We start from the raw sequence: 22,647 nt of genomic DNA on the forward strand, positions 1-22,647 counted from the left end.
GGAAGCAGCTGCTGATTAAGGGAGACACCCAGATGCACAATGGAGCAGTTAATAGTAATTAGGTTTGGGTAGTCAGACCCAATTAGGAGAAGGGGCTGCACCTTATCAAAGGTTGGAAGAGGAATCCCTCTGAGGTGGTAATAGCATCGCTGGAGTCTCTGGATGGGATAAATTTGCTCGGTTAATGTAAGGAGAGGAGCAGTAAACACATTTGTGAGGCTGTATTTCTCCAGGATAGCATATGTTGGTACAGATCTTTTGCCTTTCCACAGCAGCACTGGGACGACTTTCAGGTAAACACGTCCTGTTGAGCTAGGGGAAGTCAGATATGCTCAATCTCCAGACGTCATAAGTAGCACAAGGTTTCTTTAGCATGCATTCCTCATATTTATGACTTGTACGTCCACATTTCCAACATCTCTTGCTGTCCTTTATCCACTTGAGAATCTGTTCAGGTGAGCGCTCTGTGATTTCACTACACTGTGACAAATGGTGCTCTTGACTCTTACAGAACAGACACAGATATTTCAGTTTCTTAACTGATTGCTGGGCATGAACAGGCTCTGTCTGGGCATAATGTAGTGTACTGACCTCTTTGGATTGGTCGCTGCCATGATAAACTGCAGTGAGTCGAGTTTGGGGCTTCGGAATGGGTTGACGTTCTCTACGTGGGACTTGAACTCTCTCAGTCTGGTAGCACTGTACCAATTAAGATGACAGACGCTGAGCCTCTGCTTTCACTTTCAACCAGTCAGCAAGATCAGGGTGGTTATACGGATTGAGGCTGGCAGTGCTCAGTTGGCCTTGTAACTGGGGGTGCTCAATAAATCTATCTCTATAGTGCTTGGGTAGCTTACTGAGTAGATTATCAACATGCCCTGTACAAGTGAGTTCTCGTGGCCCCTGTGGCCCCTCAAGTGACATCAGCATGTCTACAAATAGTCAACACTGAGTGCAAAACTCTGGAAAGCCTTTGCATCCCCAGCTCTAATATCAGGAGAATACAACAAAGATGCAATTTCACTTTGTGCCAGCTGATGAGGTTGGCCATAATGTCGATGTAATACTGTCATTGCTGCTGCATAGGGCGCAGAATGATGCCAGCATGCTTAGACGATAAGCCTTGCTTCCTCTAGGAATAACTGTTCCATTAATGCCCTGTATTATAATGTTCAGTGAGCTCAGTGTGAGGATTGAGGAGATTATCCAAAGATTATCCTTCAGATCTGTAAACTCTCTCTCTTTGGAACCAGAGCTGGAGTAGAACGCAGCAGGTATTGGCTGGTAAACAGGGGTTGGAGGTGGTAGCGGGTACATTGCTGGAGAGCCATACCAGGTCTATCCTGGAATGTGAGTAGACAGCTGAGTGACAAAATACCCTGGACATAATACCCTGACATAATACCGATGGTGGAGATTGATAGGGGTCTGGCATGGTGAATGACTGCCGTTGTGGTTGGCATGGAACAGTAGTCTGTAACTGATAGACAGGTGGCACATGAGTTGTGTGGGCTGTTGTAACTAAAGGCAGCTTCACTGATGTAACAGTACGTGGCAATGATGAGGTAAGTTGACATGAAGGCTGAAAATCTAGTGTACTGGATGAAGTTTGGTGATGCAGTGTTGCATGTGGAGCAGATGAAGGTGTGACACCAAGATATGGCAGATATGTCGTACCGTATGTGGCATTAGGCATGGTTTGTGTCATGTGCCATGGAGCTGACTGTTGAGAAATGTCTGGAATGGCTGAAGTGGGGATAGATGGTGCCGCAGTAGCTTTCAGTCTGACCACAGGTGGTGAGATTGCTCTAGCCTGTTCTTCATCATGGAGTGAAGGTGAAACAGCACCACTGCTGAGAGAATCACATTCGGGCCACATTCACACAGCAGCAGAATACGGTTGTCAGTCCTGTATTTGAGTCCTTAATATGGTTGCGGTCACACGCAATACGGTTATTTACAGGAGTGACAACCGCATTCAATAACTGAACTCAAACCTGTAAATTTTCAGGACTCACAACCGCATTCTCGGAATTCTCGCGCGGAACCCCACTGGACAACTAGTTGTCTGTCATGTCATACAGTGGGAGAGAGCCAGTGTTTTGTGTGTGGTTTCGCTTTCAGTAACTTACTGAGACAGGGATGTGAGCTGTGCGTCATCTTAAGGTGTTAGATCCAGTCACTGTTCTCCACCAGAGCAGCTCATGTCAGTTTTATGTTTCTTTTCAAATGCCATGTCATGCGCGAGATGTCGCAAAGGACATGATACGCGTGTGCAGCGGTTAAAGACTCTGGATAGCGTGTGTTTACATGCTGCTGTCGGTTAATGAAGTTTTGATGGATGAACTTGCGGTTCAATTAGTCTCTTGTAATGTGAAAAGTGATAATACTTTTCAGTTTTATGGACATCGGCATCTTTAATATTACATTGATCACTGTCGTCATGGTTACTAGAAAGAGAATACGGGCTTGACATTCGCTGTACGTTCATACAGACAGTGTTCCAAACGCTACTGAAAGTTGCTGTGTGAAAGAGACATTTCAAGACTCACACCTGTTAAGTAAATGCGGTTGTCAATCCCAAAACATGACTGTGTGAACGTGGCCTTGGATTGACTGTGATATTCTCATTGATCTACAGGTGATCTAGAATGTCTAAAGGATCTCTCATCATCTAGCTGTCTTGCAAAAACACCAGATCCATTATCAACACTGCCCAAATGAACTGTAGCTTGACCTACTCCATACTGCACCAGAGATAACTCACTCATAGGAAGCTGCTTCACAGTCGAGACTAGCTCGGCCTGTCCACTGAGGTTTAGCTGTGATGCTGGGTGATTCATCCTTGGCTGGTGGTATGAACTGTCATACAGCGCAGGCTCTGGTATGAGAGATTTAGTTAACTCCCTGAGGTCCGAAAACGCGCCGGCGCGTTTTGCAGGATTTTTTTCACATTGCAGCAAAACAGACTTAAAATACTCCATTTCTTGTCATAGAGACATAAGTAATATATAAATTGAAACTATAGAATGTCTTCTTTTATCTGTGTACACTCAGAGTAAAAACACAATGTTGTGCTTTTTGTAAAATAAAGAAAAGTAAAAGAATAGTAAAACTAACATGATGCGTGATCTCTCCTCTCCCTCTGAACGAAGTCCAATCAGAAAATGAACTATAACTTATGAATACTAATGACAAAAAAATGTCCGAGATTCAGCTCATTACCCGCTAATGCGGCCACGCCCACGGAGCCAGCGCTATTCAGACGCAAATTCAGAGGCAATACATGTATACATCGTCATCGTTAAAAGTGTTTACTTGGATGTTAAAGCTATGGTTAGCGATCTCTAGAAGACATGCCGTTAGTTCCTAGTTCCTTTTCTTCTTTATATGAATTTGTGGCCTAAAGGTGTACAGAGCGCCCTCCGGCTGCAAGTATGAATTGAAAACACAGTATCCAGCACTCATAGTGATGACAATAAATATTACTTCTCAGTATAGAAAATTGACATAAATGTATAAGAATCCATCAATATTACTCCAAATGTGCATGCTTTAAAGCTAAAAGCCTATATGAAATGCCATAGAGGTAACATAATTGTTCAGACACTTTGCATCACAGAAATACATTATATTTTAAAGAATATAATAGAATACCGTTATTTTAAATTGTAATAATATTTCACAGTATTGCTGTTTATGATGAGCTGAGACATTATTACAGAGGGTTTTTTTCACAGCCTACCTGACTGAAAGGCCTCATTAATATGCAAGTCATTTCAAGTCATTATTATGTGATTCTTTTATATTCTCAGGTGTATGGCCCATTATTCATGATGATTCACGCCTCCACGCATACTGTGTTTCTTGACAAAAAGTCTCTTACAAAAACTAAATCAATATATTATTTTATATGAAGGAGTAGGGAGCATAATTTTTACATAATTCTGAAGCAAAAACTCTAGTCTACAACCTCCAAAACCCAGAAGTCTTGTCAGTACAGATTTAATATACTTTTTTTGGCCTTATTTCAGTGACTTAAGTTTTTTGTTTTTTCAATAACCACGCATAAACATTATTCCTTCAAAAATACAAACATGTACATACATGTTCCTCACATATTATTTTAGCCTAGTTTGTGCTGAATACAGTGTAATGACACTTTTGTCATTTATATGTTTATGAACAACTGAAAAAAGCACAAATGTCAGGGCATGTCAAAACTTCTCCAAGCCCCAAATCAGCGTCAGACTCCTGAGGGTTGATGTTATGTCATAAGCTTGCAGACGTGCTTGTGGTTGAACAGGATGTGTGGTATCAGGAGAGTAATGTTGGCTTCATTGCTCCATATCCAAATATAAAGAACTATAGTGAATATAGGTAGGTGAATGCTCATCCACTACGGGGCTCCGGTAAGAAGCATGACAGGAGGCATGGAGCTGTTCAACTCTTTATATTTGTTTACATACTTGGTATAATTCAGATTTTCTATTATGTGCACAAGGTATTAAATGTGGTCTTTCTGAAATAAACAGAATAAAAATATACATCAGGGTTTGTCTAATAACATTAAGTTACATAAATGTAGCAGACCTCAAGCGGACACCACGGAAACACAACCACACCACGAATTGGACGATGGATGTTGTAGTGATTTTTACTTTGTCCATCCAAGGACGTGAAGTAAAATAGGGATTGGTACTCAAGTCACCGCTGACGTTGTGATTTTTGGATTACACGCCTCTTAAGGTGTGCTTATGAGTACATCAGATGACCACTTCCCCCCCCTAGCTCAGGCCACCAGTCAAGGTCTTTTACCTTGGTGGTATGAGAACACTCTCAACAGGGGCTTTTCATTCATGTAGAGTTAACGTAAAATGGTCAGCTGATTTATTTGAAAGATTGGTGATAGTGCTAACTTGTAGAACCTCTTCTGTATTATCAGCACAAGGAAGACACAAGTGTAATAAAATACATTTTATTAACAAAAAGATAAACAAGAATAACTAACACAACTACTAAATGAATACCATGAATGATAAAGGAATAAAGTGCATAAGGTGCATAGAATACAAGTGACAAAGTTGGGTGTGACTATGGAAGAGTTACGTTATCTTATGGAAAGATAAACTGTTTCTCTGAAAATAATAAGGTGTGCTGGGTGACAATGCAGTGGGGAGAGGAGCCAGAATCTGTTTCAACAGTCTTGAACACGAAGCTCTGTGGGATGCTGATCTCCTGGAGCACCAAAGGGTCCTAAAATCTGGAACACGCAGATGAGGCCCCGGCGTAGGTGCAGAAGGTCCTTAACCCTTTCGCACATAAGTTTTAAATATTCTGGCTGACCCCCCAGCGTGAGTTTTTTGAAGTGACCGTTATTTAGAACGTATCACTTTATGGTTTCCATGGTGACGCGTCATTGCTTGCTATGTGACACACTGTAGCACTGTATGAATGATAATCTGCCTTCATTTAATTTTTCTTTTGTTATTCAAAATATTCACAAATTTGTTGAATATAGCATGGAATATCTAATATTCCGATTGCCAAATTGCCTTTATAACGATCATGTTAACATGGCGGCGGATCGAATCTGTTGGATTTACAACCCATGAATTTATCCACTTCTCCCGAAATACATGAAAGTAAGTGAGTCGGTGAACTGGGGAAGAATAGAGTAAGCTTTAAAGTTACTTTCACAATGTGTATCTGATATGAATAAAACGTGTCCTCTAATTATAAAGGAAAGGGTTGTTATTTCCGCTTCTATAGACACCATTGTGTATTTTACAAAATCTAAATATATTGTTTTGTTAGTACTCGTGTGTATTTAAATGTCTGAAATCTACAATAAACATTATTTGGTTGAAAACACTGCATATATATAATATATGAAAAGCGCTGCGCGCGTCTGTCTCTGGTTTAGCGCCAGCCAAAGTGCGCACGCACATTTGAATTTGTCAGTTGATCACGCGATGCACTGAACATTCTAATCACACCGGTGTGAGCGTACGCTCCTGGGGCCAGACAAGACTGATCACACCGGTGTCATCGTACGTGTTAAAGGGTTAAGAATCTGGAACACGCAGACGAAGGTACAGTACAGTCCAAAAGTTTAGAAGTTTCGTCTGCTCACCAAGGCTACATTTATTTAATTAAAAATACAGTAAAAAACAGTAATATTGTGAAATATTATTACAATTTAAAATAACTGTGTACTATTTAAATATATTTGACAAAGTAATTTATTCCTGTGATGCAAAGCTGAATTTTCAGCATCGTTACTCCAGTCTTCAGTGTCACATGATCCTTCAGAAATCATTCTAATATGCTGATTTGCTGCTCAATAAACATTTATGATTATTTTCAATGTTGAAAACAGTTGTGTACTTTTTTTTTCAGGATTCCTTGATGAATAGAAAGTTCAAAAGAACAGCATTTATCTGAAATACAAAGCTTCTGTAGCATTATACACTACCGTTCAAATGTCTGGGGTCAGTAAGAATTTTTATTTTTATTTTTTTTTAAAAGAAATTAAAGAAATGAATACTTTTATTCAGCAAGGATGCATTAAATCAATCAAAAGTGGCAGTAAAGACATTTATAATGTTACAAAAGATTAGATTTCAGATAAACACTGTTCTTTTGAACTTTCTATTCATCAAATAATCCTGAAAAAAAAATATTGTACACAAATATTTTGAACAATTGTACACATTAAATGTTTCTTGAGCAGCAGATCAGCATATTACAATGATTTCTGAAGGATCATGTGACACTGAAGACTGGAGTAATGATGCTGAAAATTCAGCTTTGCCATCACAGGAATAAATTACTTTGTGAAATATATTCAAATAGAAAACAGTTATTTTAAATTGTAATAATATTTCACAATATTACTGTTTTTACTGTATTTTTAATTAAATAAATGTAGCCTTGGTGAACAGACGAAACTTCTTTTAAAAACATTAAAAATCTTAGTGGTTCCAAACTTTTGGACTGTACTGTACATTGGAGTGAAGGTTTGCTCTCCTGAGCTTAACCCTGTTGCAGATGTCGTCACTGTCTCGCTGACTCTGAACATAGAGTTTGTTGATATCTCTTTCCTCACAAGCTGGAGGCTTAGAACGTGGTCGTCTCTGTTGCTGCCTCACAAGCTGTAGACTCAGATCATGGGATCTGTTGTCTCTCTGGATGGACCAGAGGCTCAGAACGGTGTTGTATCTGTGGATGTCTATCCCCGTACAGGACAGACTCAGAACAATATCTGTTATGCCTTCCCCATTTGAAGGGCAGACTCAGAACAAGGAGTGTCTGTTGAAAGGGGACCTTTATCCCTGAGGAGGAGATTGCATTTTGGCGCTTCTCAATTCGAGTGGTGTGATTGGCTGCTGGCATCAGAGGGGACACACACTGGGTGGCCCACCCTTCTCTCCCCTGTGGAACTCATTGCATAAAGCACAAAGTTGGAAGTCTTTACAGTGTCTTTAAAGTTTACTAATGCATTTCTCACTTTCCAAACCACCACCAGAATATTGGTGAATATATATGATTTCGGACAGACTTCTGAGGCAGCATAACAGTTTAATGATCTACAGCAATATAGCGCGAGCTTTGGTGAGAACTAAACAAATATTTAATTATTACAGTAGTAATTTCTCGATAGAAATGATATCAAAATTTAAATATGTTAATCGTACATATCAAAATCGTACATTTATACACAAACTGAGCAGCAAACACAACTTTCAATCTTTATTTTTCTAGCTCAACTGTCACAGAATGGAATGCAAAGGATTGTGGGATATCAAAGGCAGCTAAGGATACATCTATGCTTCCTTCAAAAATCGATCAGATGAAGGTATCTCATGAGACAGGTAATTAAGCTAACATTGGATTCGGATGTGCCTTGATGCCTTACTACCTTGAAATGTGTCCTCCGAAAGCAGCATTTTCCAGTTTTCAGACGCAGCCAGTGTGTTCAGGGGACAGGCAGCTAGCGGATAGTGAGGAGATGTGTTGGCCTAAAAATGCGTGACATCGCTTAGAGCACCTTTAAAGGAGAAGCGATATATTTCCCTTCGGTGTCTCACTAATTAAGGCCCCATCTACAACAGCTGATAGGAACTCCTGAACGGAACCATTGAATATAGAACGTAATAAAAATTAATTTAATACAAGTTTTGCTGAAGTTAACTAAATTTACAGAACATTTCTCCTTGGACATGAAAAAAATATCAAATTAAACATGTCTCAGTCAACTGGCTACATAAACAAACAGCAACTCACTACAGACACGTTATGCATGTAATGTCACAGAGGGGAGTAACAGCAGTGAACATAATAGAGGGTATGCACGTGACGTCACCGTCGACGATTAGGATTGCGGTCACGCACGCTGAGTGGCAAAAGACCGAGCAGCAGCATTGGTTTTCAGCGTGAATGTTGCGAAAAACACACAAAACACATTCAAAACGGGAAAGAGCTTTGCGGCTGACTGCATAGACATCATGGCTGACTGTACAAATAGATTTGACACAAACCCTGAGGTATATATTTAAAAAACTAGAGAAAGCAACAGAAAAAGAAGCAAATGGATCACTGCAATTCACAGAAATTGGACTCCAGCAGAGAAACATGGATTTGCAGTTATCATTCTGTGTCAAATTGTTGGATTTTGAGGTAAAATCATACTTTATATATTGTATTGTTATATATTATGTTGACGACTCATCAATTAAATATTTTCCATCTTATATTATGCATAATTGGGTGTTTTTAAATAAACAACATTGTCAAAAACTATACTATAAAACTATATATGATTTAGGGATGGACAATATGACGATATAACATTGATATAAGTGATTAAACAGATTTAAACCTACCGATATTGTAGTTATATAAAATATTCACAGCCAGATTTGCTTTATGTATTCAAATCAGGCACATATAACGTAAATGTCAGGAAACACGACTCCTGGCTGCATGTCAATATCCATGGATTAGGTTTATTTGACAAGTTGTAAGAAACACTTTCGAGTCCAACCTTTAGGGTAATTCGTTAGTTTTACTCGCATTTTCGCAGTTTCTCCTATTAATACGGTTATGCAGCAGGTTCTTTTGCCACTCAGTCCAGCTGAGGGAGCGCGTTTTCGGCAGGAAAGTGACGTCGATGCATACCCTCTATATGCACGTGAATCACCGTATATTGCGCTCATATTATAACATCATGCACAATGTAAAATTCGGTTGCACAAGCATAATATTTAAACACAACAACATAATAAATATGTATCACAAATAATAAACTTACATTCAATCATGCACATTAACACCTGAAGAAATGGAGGAGCAAATGGCTGGTGAAAGTAAAGCACAATGGCGGAATAGCGGAAACTAGCGCCACCCAGCGGTATACACTATAAGATGTTTCATGATAAAAGTCTTTCCCGTATACTCATACAGGGAATTTAGAACAGGCAAGTGGAAATATTGGTTTAATTCAATCATATATGTTACTTTGAACCAGAAACTGATTCAAAAGAAAAAGAGAAAGAGCGAATTATACATGGTCGTCTATAAGCCAATGTATCAGAATGGAAATGTGTAGGCTACAACGTTTGGCACATTACAGTAATTGTTATGATTAGCCTTTGGCTTGACTCAAACATCTAATAATAAGTTACACAAACCATGTTTCCGTTCACTGTCTCAGACCCCATTTACACATGGGGGCTCATTAATAAAAATTTCCGCAGATTTCATCCTAAAAGTGTACATATGCACAAAAGCTAGATTGATTTATCCTGAACACGAGAACCTGGGCAAAAATTCCTTTATAAATCCCAATCAGCGGAAGATTGTGCGTACGTGCATCTCTACCCTGTCTCCTCCCCGAAATCACCAAATATGGAGCTTACAACTCCTAGTTTTACTATGCATAACCTCACCAGCATATCATTTCTATGCATATTCCCATCCACATGACACCATGGTTAACACCATCATCGGTACAAGACATTGGAAAATATTAGATACGGACTATAAATGCCATTTGTGCCATACACATTACATTGCTAAAAATCATTCAATACTCTCTTTATGTTTTAGAATAAATATATTAAAATAACCATAAAAGCTAAACTGTATTTCTACAATTTAGTTTAGTCAAACTTTAGTTTAGTTAAAAACTAAAGTTGCGTTCGTTACTATAGCAACAGTAGACACCCAGCGCGTTTTCTTTCTGAATTATCATAAAACAGAAATATGCTCCGTATAAAGAGAACAAAGAGGGCTTTAATACCTATTACATGAAGAAAATGTACCTGGAACACTTTAATAAGGTCGTGTACAGGGATGTGCACAGACATTTTGGGGGGCAGGGGCTCAAGTGGGTAAAAAGGGCACTTCTCATAATTATTTATTTAAAAAAATAACAAACCCTTAAATATATTAACACAACTCTGACTTCCTTACCAATTTATTTTAATTCCCTCACACTCATGTAATTGTTTTATACTCCACAGATTTCTACAAAATAATCAGTTTACTCAGAGACCATGGTTTTCTTTTGTATTCACTAGGTTTATCGCAAGAGCAGGCAACAGCAAAGGAAACTATTCCACAATATGCATGTTTTCTACACTACTACTTTCAAGTAGCTATATTCAGAATAAATGACTGCACCAAAGAGAGAGACATAGTTTCACTAATAATTTGTTTATTTTGCACAAATCAATAAGTTGTTTTTAATTCTTTTGGTGTTATTGGAATACTTCTTTCATGTAGCGGACAATTTTAAGATTTTGGTCTATTTTTACTTCCACGTCTTTTACTCTAATGGAAAGAAAACTTAGATGGTGTTTGTTTTAAGCCTACTACCATCTGTCTGTTTGCATCTGTAGATTTCTTCTAAATTAGCCGAAACAAGCTAATCTGCATATTTAACCCTTGTGCATTGTTCAAATTCACTACCCTTTCATTGTGTTTGTGGCTGAAAACATCCACTAAATTAAACTGCTGTAAAAATGTATCAGATAAATATTTTTTTCAAATTTTTTGCATACATCTGTTAATCAACCTCTGTCCTGATCAAAACTACTAAATGTTTAAAAAAAAATTCAAAATTTTTACTTTTTTATTGCCAAATTAATAAATGATGTCACTGATTTGGGAAAAAAAAACACACAAAATGACAAATTTTCAATATAAAATGTGAATGTGGACTGGATTTTTTTTTACCTTTTATCACAGTCTTGGACATGTCAAAGATTAGAAACAACATTGGTTTTGATGCATTGTTAGTTTTTGTGCAGCATCAGATTTTAACTTTTTCTCCCTCATTTACTGTTCGTGGCTGTTTTTGCCCCATTGACTTCCATTATAATGACATTTTTTGATTGCAAAGCCATGACACAATAAAATCATGCATTCTTGATTGATGGTGGTTTTCTCTGTTGGGAAGAGGTAAAATTTCTCATTTTTACAGTTGATCACCAGGTGGCGACATTAACCCTTTAGATAGGCCTGTGCAGAAAAAGCTTAGTTACTGGCTTTTATATGGAATTATATGGAGTATAACAGCATATTATAGTGTGTGTGTGTGTGTGTGAGAAAGAGAGACTTTTAATTAAACTTAAATGCATGGGAATTGGAGGAAAGTTTTACAACTGGATTATGGATTTCCTTCTAGAAAGAACAATACAAGTTAGGATAGGAGTAGAGTATTCTGAGACATACACAATGGATAATGGAACTCCACAAAGAAGTGTATGCAGCCCAGTATTTTTTAATATTATAATTAATTATATTTTTAGTCATTTTAAAGGGGTGGTTCAGATGGTCGGTTTCCAACTCAAAAGGTCTTCCCAGAAGGTAATACCGCAAGGAATCCATGGCCCATTTAATGGCTAGGCACTCCTTCTCCACTGTCGAATAACGTGTTTCTCGTGGGAGCAGTTTCCGGCTCAAGAATGCCACTGGTCTACGATCTCCATCCACTTCTTGCAGTAACACGGCCCCAGTCCAACTCCGGAGGCATCAGTCTGCAGGATAAACGGTTTCTGGAAATCTGGGCTGAGCAGAACAGAGTCCCCACACACTGCCTCTCGTAAGTCCTGGAAAGCTCGCTCACATTGCTCTGTCCAGACCACCTTGTTGGGAGCTGTGGCTCTAGTGAGATCTGTAAGCACAGAAGCCCTGGCAGAAAAGTTAGGTACAAATCTGCGATACCATCCCAACAAACCCAGAAAAGATCTCACCTGTTTCTTGGTTGTAGGGGAACGGTAACTTCGGATAGCCTCCATTTTCTCCAGCTGAGGGCGAATGACTCCTCCTCCAATCACAAAACCCAAATAGCTGATCTCTCTCTTGGCTATTGTACATTTTTTCGGGTTAACGGTAAGACCTGCGACCTTGATTCTCCCTAGGACTTGCCTCAGATGTTGACAGTGGTCTTCCCAGGTCTCACTAAATATGACCACATCGTCCAGATAGGCTGCAGCAAACTCCCTGGTGCCTTGCAGGATCTGATCCATTAAACGTTGGAAAGTCTGCAGGCCAAACGGCATAACCCAGAAATGGTATAGCCCAAAAGGGGTTTTGAAAGCGGTCAGTTCTTTGGCTCTGGCAGTTAAAGGAACCTGCCAGTACCCCTTAAATAAGTCCACAGTGGATAGGTATTTAGCTCTGCCCAGTCTTTCCACCAATTCATCAATCCTTGGCATATAGGATAGGGGTCTACCTTAGACAGGCTATTAATTTGTCTAAAGTCAATACAAAATCTGAGGGTGCCATCCTTTTTGTGAACAAGAACGATGGGGCTACACCACTCACTAAGGGATGGTTCAATCACACCCATAGAAAGCATAATGTCCAGTTCATCCTTAAGTACCTTTACCAGGTGTTCAGGAATCCTGTAACTCTTCTGGCGTGCTGGAGTTGCCTCCCTAAGGATGACATAGTGTAGCACTATGTCCGTACGCCCAGGTTTCTCCTGAAACAGCTCAGGATCCAACAACTGCTTTACCTGGTCTCTTTGAGGTTGCTCTAGATGGGATATATCCACCGCTTGTTGGGTGCAGCCAGTCGGAAAATACTTCTCTGTTGGTTCCTCTTCCTCCCCGACCACCCGAACAAAGAGTTGTGCAGCCTCCGACTCAACCCTGTGGTGGAACTCCTTCAACAAATTAATATGAAAGTTTTGCTTTTTCTTACCCCGCTCTGGCTGGAGATCTCATAGGTGACACTGCCAGTTTTCCTCACTACCTTGTAGGGTCCATGCCACTTAGCTAGCAACTTATTCTCATTGGTGGGCAGCAGCAGCAACACCTTTTGGCCTGGCTCAAATGACCTCTCCCTTGCCCTCTTATCATACCAGGTTTTTTAAATGTGCTGGGCTTTTTTAATGTTCTCTTGGGCAAAGGAGGTCATCTCTTCCAGATGTTCTCTCATTTGGATCACATAGTGGACCACACTGCAAGCACTGCCCTTGGGTCCCTCCCACTGTTCCTTAAGCAGGTCCAAAGGACCTCTCACCTGCCGGCCATATAACAGTTCAAATGGGGAGAAACCTGTGGAAGCCTGTGACACTTCTCTGTAAGCAAACAATAGATAAGGTAACCATTGGTCCCAGTCGGACCCTGACTCGGAAACAAACTTGCGCAGCATGCGTTTTAGGGTTTGGTTAAAGCGCTCGACCAACCCATCAGTCTGGGGGTGTTAGGGTGTGGTCTTAATAGCCCTAATCCCCAACAGTTGGTACATCTGTTTTAACAGCATAGACATAAAGTTAGTACCCCGGTCTGTTAAAATTTCACGGGGAATCCCTACCCTGGAAAACAGCTGTACAAGGCAGTCAGCTACTTGTCTTGCTTTGATGGTTCTAAGTGCAAAGGCTTCCGGGTACTTGGTGGCATAATCACAGATTACTAAAATGTACCTGTTCCTATTCCTGCTTCTTTCCAGGGGGCCCACTACATCCATTCCCAGGCGACTAAAGGGTGTGTCAATAACTGGCAATGGTAACAAATGTGCGGGTGCAACTCTCCTTCCAGCGGTCATCTGACACTCTGTACAGGCACGAATGAACTCTGTTACATCCGTGTATATCTTAGGCCAACTGAACAGACTTGCAATCCTTGCCAACGTCTTATGCTTGCCTAAATGTACAGCCCATGGAACAGAATGTCCCAGGGTCATAACGGTATGGCGCATAGCTTCTGGAAGTACCAAAGCCTCAACCTCCCCCCTAACCTGATAGAGTATACCTTTTTTTCAGGATGTACATTTCCTCCCTTAAACAAGATACATTGTAATTTCTGACCCCATCTACTTCAGACACTTTCTGGAACCAGTCCTGCAAAGTAGGATCTTTTTTTTGCAGTTCAGCTATGTCCTCAGGGATAGTCATATTCAGAGGCCCTTCCGGCAAAGGCAGCTGCTCAACCTGCCTCCTCTGCACACTACCCTGAAACTTAAGCTTACACCTTTCCTTTTTAGATTTTCGGCTTTTCTCACCGCCCCCTTCCAAGTCACCGTCAGCAAAGGGCAACTCACTAAAGTCGGCTCTTGCACTCTGGGCTCGGGTTACTGCATAACAAGACTGAACTTGGGACACCAAATCACAGAGAATGGGGAGATCTTGGCCTAGTACTACCACATGAGGTAACTGGGATGAGACAGCCACGTGTAACAAAAACGTCTGCCCCTGCACTGTTAAATAAACCTCAGCAGTAGGATACTCTCTAACTTCTCCATGCACACAACAAACTTTAATGGAGTTCTGAGTAATGTATTCATCTTCAGGTACCAAGCTGTTATGTACTAGAGTCTGAGTGCTACCTGTATCCACTAAGGCCTTGGCCGACTGACCATTTACAAGTACCTGCGTCACTATCTCTGTGGTGTGTGGTTGCAAAGACGAAGTGTGTGGTGGGCGGGGCCGGGGAACATAACAGACAGCCGAATGCTTAACCTTTCTAGAAGGACAACAAGGTTTAGTTTGTCCTAACTCTCCACAATAGTAGCATCTGACTTCCTGCTTGTTAGTTCTATCCCCTTGCTTACCCGCAAAACTCATTTTACATTGGGCATGACCACCCTCACCCCCAGACTTACTTGGCCATCTTTGACTCCGACCTCCGAAGCTGCACTGGGTATCTCGGTGTGCGGCCAGGTACCTCTCTGGAAGCTTGGCTGCTGCTTCTGCCGTGGCTGGATCATGCTCCTTAATCCACACTGCCATGTCAGGGTTTATCATTCTCATAAATTGCTCCAAGATAATAAGCTCCGACATCTGCAGAATTGTGCACGTCTCTGGCTTCACCCATTTGGAGAAAAGATCTTTCAGCCGCACATAAAGCTCACGGGGGGTCTCATCTGGCAGAATTTCTGAGGAGCGAAACCTTTGCTGGTAAATCTCTGCATTAATCTCATATTTTATGAGTATGGCCTCTTTGACTTTTTCATAGTCCTCAGCATCAGTCCCATCCATGGCCATATAGGCACTTCGAGCCTTACCCGTTAACAGGGGAACCAGTCTTATCGCCCAGTTGACTTTAAGCCATCTGCATACTGCAGCCATCCTCTCAAAAGTTGTTAAGAACTGTTCAATGTCGTCATCTCTGGTCAAGGGATGTAATCTTGGCTCCATACTTCCTGATGAGGTACCTTCTCCAGTTGGCACTAGGCTTACAGCTATGTTGTTATCTGACTTCCCCTTCGGTCCCCTCCAGTCTGGATCTCTAAGACCTGATGCTGAATATGCTGGGATTGGTGCTGCATACTTCGCCAACGCTGATCTTGCTTCACCATTACTTGCTCCATTCGATCGTCACGGGCGGCTTGTGACTGCAGGAGAACTTTAACCAGGCCAGCCAGTTCTGACACCGTTCCCTCCACTAAGCCCTCTGAAGTAGTTGTACCACACACACTGGAAGCAGCTGTGGCTAGTGGTAAGTCGGTGGAAGTAGGTGCCTCCTGACTTATCCCCACCTGTTCATTTGACCCAGCACCTCGATCTCGTCTGGTCTTGGGTGGCATTATTGATCCCACTTCTGACACCACTTGTCAAAGTATCAACTTAGGATACCATCAAACATTCTTCAATGAATGACTGGAGGACGGTAAATGCCAGTTTTTCCCTTTTTATTTGGGGACATTCCCAAGCCAGTAAAGTGCAGAGTGCTCACAGATGCAAAAACAAACAAAAACAAATTTCCCAAAGAGGGGAAAAAAGAGAAGAAAAAAAAAATCCCTTTAGTCAGGTATAACACCACTACAATCAAAGTACTCCACAGTAGCTACTGCCCTCACTGAATATCAATCCTAGACTCCTGGACCACTTCATTGCGTGAGAATGTATACACATGGGTACAACCATTTCTCAACTATAATTTTACATGGAAAGTACTAAAGATCACATAAGCACATTTCATTCAATACACAAATATAAATAGCACAACAAAACCCATTATCAGCTTAATTTCTGCAAAAATTAGAGGAAGTCAAGGGCAATAACCTCATAAAACAACATTCACTCCTTCACCCCCCCACTTGGTATCTCCCATTCCCATGATGCAACATGGCAAAGTATAAAAAGCATGATGAAAGTTCTTTCAGGTCTTTTACTCAATTCAAGATGGCCGCCCCCCATGAATGCCAACCCAGGTAATCCACAGTTTATGAAAAAAAGTTTAAATGTCCACTGGTTTAGTGCTCAGGTGGCCAGTCTGAACACAACAGTCTAGTTGCAGGTGTATGTAGGTGTATATGCATGATCCATCTCTCCACCTCGCTGTCACATCCAGGTAAATAAAGAGTTTTAAAACCCAAATACGTGTTCATGTCTTTATACAAAAGGGTTAAGCAAGGGCAAACATAGGGAACAGAGGGCAGCTCTGTGACACATACAAACAATAAAACGTACTTACGGTTTGAAGCCAATAAAGAGCAGCTTCTGCTTTCAAATTTTTGTAAATATTTTATTATATATTTTCATGTGACAACACTGAAGAAAATGACACTTTGCTACAATGTAAAGTAGTGAGTGTACAATTTGTATATTGCCACAAAAGTGAATACACCCCTAAGTGAAAATGTCCAAATTGAGCTCAATTAGCCATTTTCTCTCCCCGGTGTCATGTGACTCGTTAGTGTTACAAGGTCTCAGGTGTGAATGGAGAGCAGGTGTGTTAAATTTGGTGTTATCGCTCTCACTCTCTCATACTGAAAGTGGAAGTTCAACATGGCATGGTTCAACTCTCTGAGGATCTGAAAAAAAGAATGGTTGCTCTACATAAAGATGACGTTGGCTATAAGAAGATTGCCAAGACCCTGAAACTGAGCTGCAGCACGGTGGCCAAGACCATACAGCGGTTTAACAGGACAGGTTCCATTCCGAACAGTCCTCACCATGGTCGACCAAAGAAGTTGAGTGCACGTGCTCAGCATCATATCCAGAGGTTGTGTTTGGTAAATAGACATATGAGTGCTGCCAGCATTTCTGCAGAGGTTGAAGGGGTGGGGGGGTCAGCCTGTCAGTGCTCAGACCATACGCCACACACTGCATCAAATTGGTCTGCATGGCTGTCATCCCAGAAGGAAGCCTCTTCTAAAGATGATGCACAAGAAAGCCTGCAAACAGACAAGCAGACTAAGGAACCATGTCCTGTGGTCTGATGAGACCAAGATAAACTTATTTGGTTCAGATGGTGTCAAGCATGTGTGGCAGCAACCAGGTGAGGAGTACAAAGACAAGTGTGTCTTGCCTACAGTCAAGCATGGTGATGGGAGTGTCATGGTCTGGGGCTGCATGACCGGCACTGAGGAGCTACAGTTCATTGAGGGAACCAGGAATGAGCAGAGCATGATCCCCTCCCTTCGGAGACTGGACCGCAGGGCAGTATTCTAACATGCTAATGACCCCAAACACACCTCCAAGACAACCACTGCCTTGCTAAAGAAGCTGAGGGTAAAGGTGATGGACTGGCCAAGCATGTCTCCAGACTTAAACCCTATTGAGCATCTGTGGGGCATCCTCGAATGGAAGGTGGAGGAGCGCAAGGTCTCTGACATCCACCAGCTCCATGATGTTGTCATGGAGGAGTGGCAGAGGACTCTAGTGGCAACCTGTGATGCTCTGGTGAACTCCATGCCCAAGAGGGTTAAGGCACTACTGAAAAAATAATGGTGGCTACACAAAATATTGACACTTTGAGCCAAATTTGGACATTTTCACTTAGGGGTGTACTCACTTTTGTGGCCAGCGGTTTAGACATTAATGACTGTGGGTTGAGTTATTTTGAGGGTACAGCAAATTTATACTGTTATACAAGCTGTACACTCACTACTTTACGTTGTAGCAAATTGTCATTTCTTCTGTGTTGTCACATGAAATAATAAAATATTTACAAAAATGTGAGGGGTGTACTCACTTCTGTGAGATACTGTAATTACTATGTTCAGATGAGTGAATGAGTGTGTTCCTCATACCTCGTACATAAGTTAGCATTTTGTGCTTTTGTTTTTGTTATAATTTTTAATGTAGTCATTTTCATTTTTGCTTTAAAATGGTAAGCAATCAGTTGTTTTTAGGTTTAGAATGTAATGTTTGTATTTTTTTTTTTTTTTTTTTTTTTTTGCTTGTAATGTACAGCATAGCCTACTTAAATACATTCACTATATTTGTTTGAGCAGTTCTCCTCTGGCCAACAACGAACAGTGCATGATTATAATTCAGGCAGTATTACAGGTCAGAAGTCAGATTGGGATTGGAACAGTCAAAATATTTAATCCAGTTCCATCTGGTTGAGGATCAGATTAATCACGCCGGTTTTGGAAAAACGGTTTTGTTGAGGATCTGTGCCACTGGTTGTCATGTCAATGAAGCCTTCACAGGGGAAGGTTGACACAACCCAGGTGAAAAAATACTATTGTAAATACTATAGTGTTTTTGCACCATACTATAGTAAATTGTAGTATACTGTATTATAGTATTTACAACACTTTGTTAATGAATGCTACAGCATAGTGTAGTACACCTGAATAATTTTGACATGATTCTTTGGTAATTGATTAAGTAGACTTGCTATCTCTAAAGAACCCTAACATGTCTTAAGTAATAGAGCAATTGCTGACTTTCAGAAGTTTCAGAGGGGGTGTACTCATTTATGCTGTGCATTGTACGTTACCACAGCAACTATAGAATTACCACAACAAATTAATTTAAGTACTTTACTATGGTATGGTTCAAAAACACTATAATATTTACTATAAATTACTATAGAGTTTTTTCACCTGTAGCTGACATTTCAGGGATGTGTTGTGGTCATGTCTAGGTGCAGGTCCTTCATCTGATCTGGATACGTCCCGGATCTGGCAGTCTATGGTGAAACTTGTGATAAACAGAGAGACTACTATTAGCATAGATGCTATTCTTCTTATGATGTAATGAGTACATCAGGTGTTATAGTAAGTGTTCCTGGTTCCGGCTGACCTAATTTATGCAGCCTAACAATTTACATGATTTGAATTATAGAAGTAGATAATGTGTTATGTGTATGCCAGGTTATAGAGATTTAAACTAGATTTAAACTGACAGTGTGTGTCTGCTTCCCGAACAATGCTAGGAAGACTGTTCCAAAGATTAGGTGCCAAATAGGAAAAGGATCTACCATCTGCGGTTGATTTTGATAGTCTAGGTATTATCAACTGGCCAGAATTCTGAGATCAAAATAGATGTGTAGGACTATAATGCATTAAGAGCTCGCTCAAGTACTGGGGAGCTAAACCATTTAGTGCTTTGTAAATAATTAGCAAGATTTTAAAATCCGTACGATGTTTAATAGGGAGCCAATGCAGTGTTGACAGAACCGGGCTAATATGGTCATACTTCCTGGTTCTAGTAAGAACTCTAGCTGCAGCTTTTTGGACCAGGTTCCTAACTGACAACGAAGACTTAACAGAGCAGCCATCAAGTGTTAGACAGTATTCTAGGTTATTTTGTGCAGATGTTTTTGGTCTAATAATTAGAATCTCTGTTTTTTTCTGAATTTAGTAATAGGAAATTACTAGTCATCAAATTTTTTATATCAGCTATGCATTCCATTCATTTTGTGAATTGGTAAGTTTTGTCAGGGCGCGAAGAAACATACAGCTGAGTATCATCAGCATAACAGTGAAAATTAACGCCATGCTTCCTAATGATTTCTCCCAAGGGTATCACATACAGAGTGGAAAGCAATGGTCCTAGTACTGAGCCTTGCGGTACTCCACACTTAACTTGTGATCGGTATGACATATCTTTGTTTACTGCTAAAAACTGATAACAGTCAGATAAGTACGATATGAACAATGCCAATGCAATTCCACTAATGCCAACATAATTTTCAAGTATATTCAAAAGAATGTTGTGGTTGATAGTGTCTGTCTGGTATAGGAACCTTAAAGTAAGTCAATGAACCTGACTGAACCTATTTAAACCTATACAAAAGTTAAAAGTATACACATGCCTTATTCTGAAGTAGAACATTTTATAAAGGGTACTTGATTTTTCTGTATAATGTCTTTATGCACTACTTAACTTGGAATCAGTGTTGACCTTTATTCTCACATTTTAGAGTCTTCTGTTTCAGTGTTTCTACCTCAGGATTTTCTGTATTTATTTTTGCCTCTTGCATATTTGCTAAGCCCCATGTGGTGGTTTATTTTCACATCTGTATTCAAAATAGAAATTCCTCACTGTTTAAAGGGGTCATGTCCTCAAAGTGGGTGGAGTTAAAAAAACAACAACAACAACTTTGTAATCGAAAACACCCCTACCCCCACTAATTCCTTTGTTAATAAGTGATTTGGAAGAGCGGGAACATGCTAGACTTCATTTTGCAGGCATTTGAAAATAAAGAAACATAACATAAACATAACATAACTTTTTTTTGCTTTGTAGATGTTTATATTACGTGTCCCTTTGTGTTATTTTGGATTGTGACAGGCTAAAGACCTTAAAGATGAAGGACTGTCATCCAGTCAGAACACTCAACCTGTGTCAAAGAAGGATGTGGCCTGGAAGGGTCCCTGCACAATGGCGCTGCAGAAGAACTCACAGGGCTTTGGTTTTACTCTGCGGCACTTCATAGTCTATCCACCAGAGTCTGCCCTCCACACTAATCTGAAGGTAACAAAATCAACAACATTAAAGATAAAAACGTTAAAAGTAAAAAACAATGACAGTTAATTGTGACATTGTCTATTAAACTACATTAATAAAAACAGCAACAGAAATAGTGATGCGCGGGCCTGCTTTTTTTCCAGCCCGCGGGTCCAGCTTTTATTTGGCCAGCCTTGACATGCTCTAAGTGCCCATTTTGTGGCTCTCATGTTTGTATATTTTTTCACACGGGTTACACTTCACGTAGCCGATACTGCTGTTGTCTCCTGCTGCAATTATTTATGAGAACCGGTCCCAAACATTAGATTTAGCAGCCTGACCTTTTTTTCTTTTAATTATGTAAATTCCTCACACACCTCGTCTTCCATCTTCACTTTTATTTCTCAGTTTTTGTTGTCGTGGCTGGTGGCGGGAGCTGCTTGGCGCGCCGCTTTCGTGACGTGTCACATGATGCCAATGGTTTGGGGACATCATGCAAGTTACGTTGCTATGGCCTTCATATTTTAACCTTATCAAAGAACCTAATAAAACATAAAAACAGATATTCCCAAAGAATTAATATAGGCTATACGGAACTGCACGCAACATACATGGATTTTTTTAAATTTTGTTTTTAATGACCCGTCCCAACCCGCCCTGCAAATAAAGTGACAATTTCTTTCCCCGACCCAACCCGACCCATGGGTTACCCGCGGGGTCCGCGGGTTATGAGATGACCCGCGCATCACTAAACAGAAATGTAGTCCATATGACTTAAATACTTTATCCCAAGTCTTCCAAAGACACATGCTACTTTTACGTAAGGAATAGCCTGAAATTTAAGTCCTTGAAATTAAAGTACACATTTTGCTGATGAAATCTCATTGGTTCAAAATCCTGCTTCACGTATCCATCTTATTTTTCAGCATGGAAGGTGTTTTCTATGAATGTGTGAGACTTCATTAGCCGCTATAGGGAATTATCTAGAAGAATATCAAAGTTCAGAAAACCATAATACTATACATTAAAATAACGTGGTAAGAAATACCAGTTTGCAAAATCAAGCTGGATAACAAGCTGTTTTGTGCAGCTAAAAATAAGTGGAAGCGAGTGACACCGGAAACCAGACACATTAAATTTTCAAATCGCTGCACCCACTCAGACCTGAAAAATGAGGTAGATACAGAAAAAAATTTCTTAAAGGGTTAGTTCACCCAAAAACGAAAATTATCCCATAATTTACTTGCCCTCAAGCCATCCTAGGTGTATGTGATTTTCTTCTTTCAGCCAAACATTATGTGAGTTATGTTTAAAAATATCCTGGCTCTTCCAAGCTTTATAATGGAAGTGGGAAAAGTAAGTTGGATTTTGAAGTGCAAAAAAAGCACATCTATCCCTCCGTCCATCCTAAAAGTAATCCATATGGCTCCAGGGGGCTAATAAAGGTATGGAGCTGGAAAATGACAATATTTTCTGAATTTGAATAGTGTAAATTTGAA

Source organism: Chanodichthys erythropterus, chromosome 19 (assembly GCF_024489055.1).
Source record: "Chanodichthys erythropterus isolate Z2021 chromosome 19, ASM2448905v1, whole genome shotgun sequence".
Lineage (NCBI taxonomy): Eukaryota > Metazoa > Chordata > Actinopteri > Cypriniformes > Xenocyprididae > Chanodichthys > Chanodichthys erythropterus.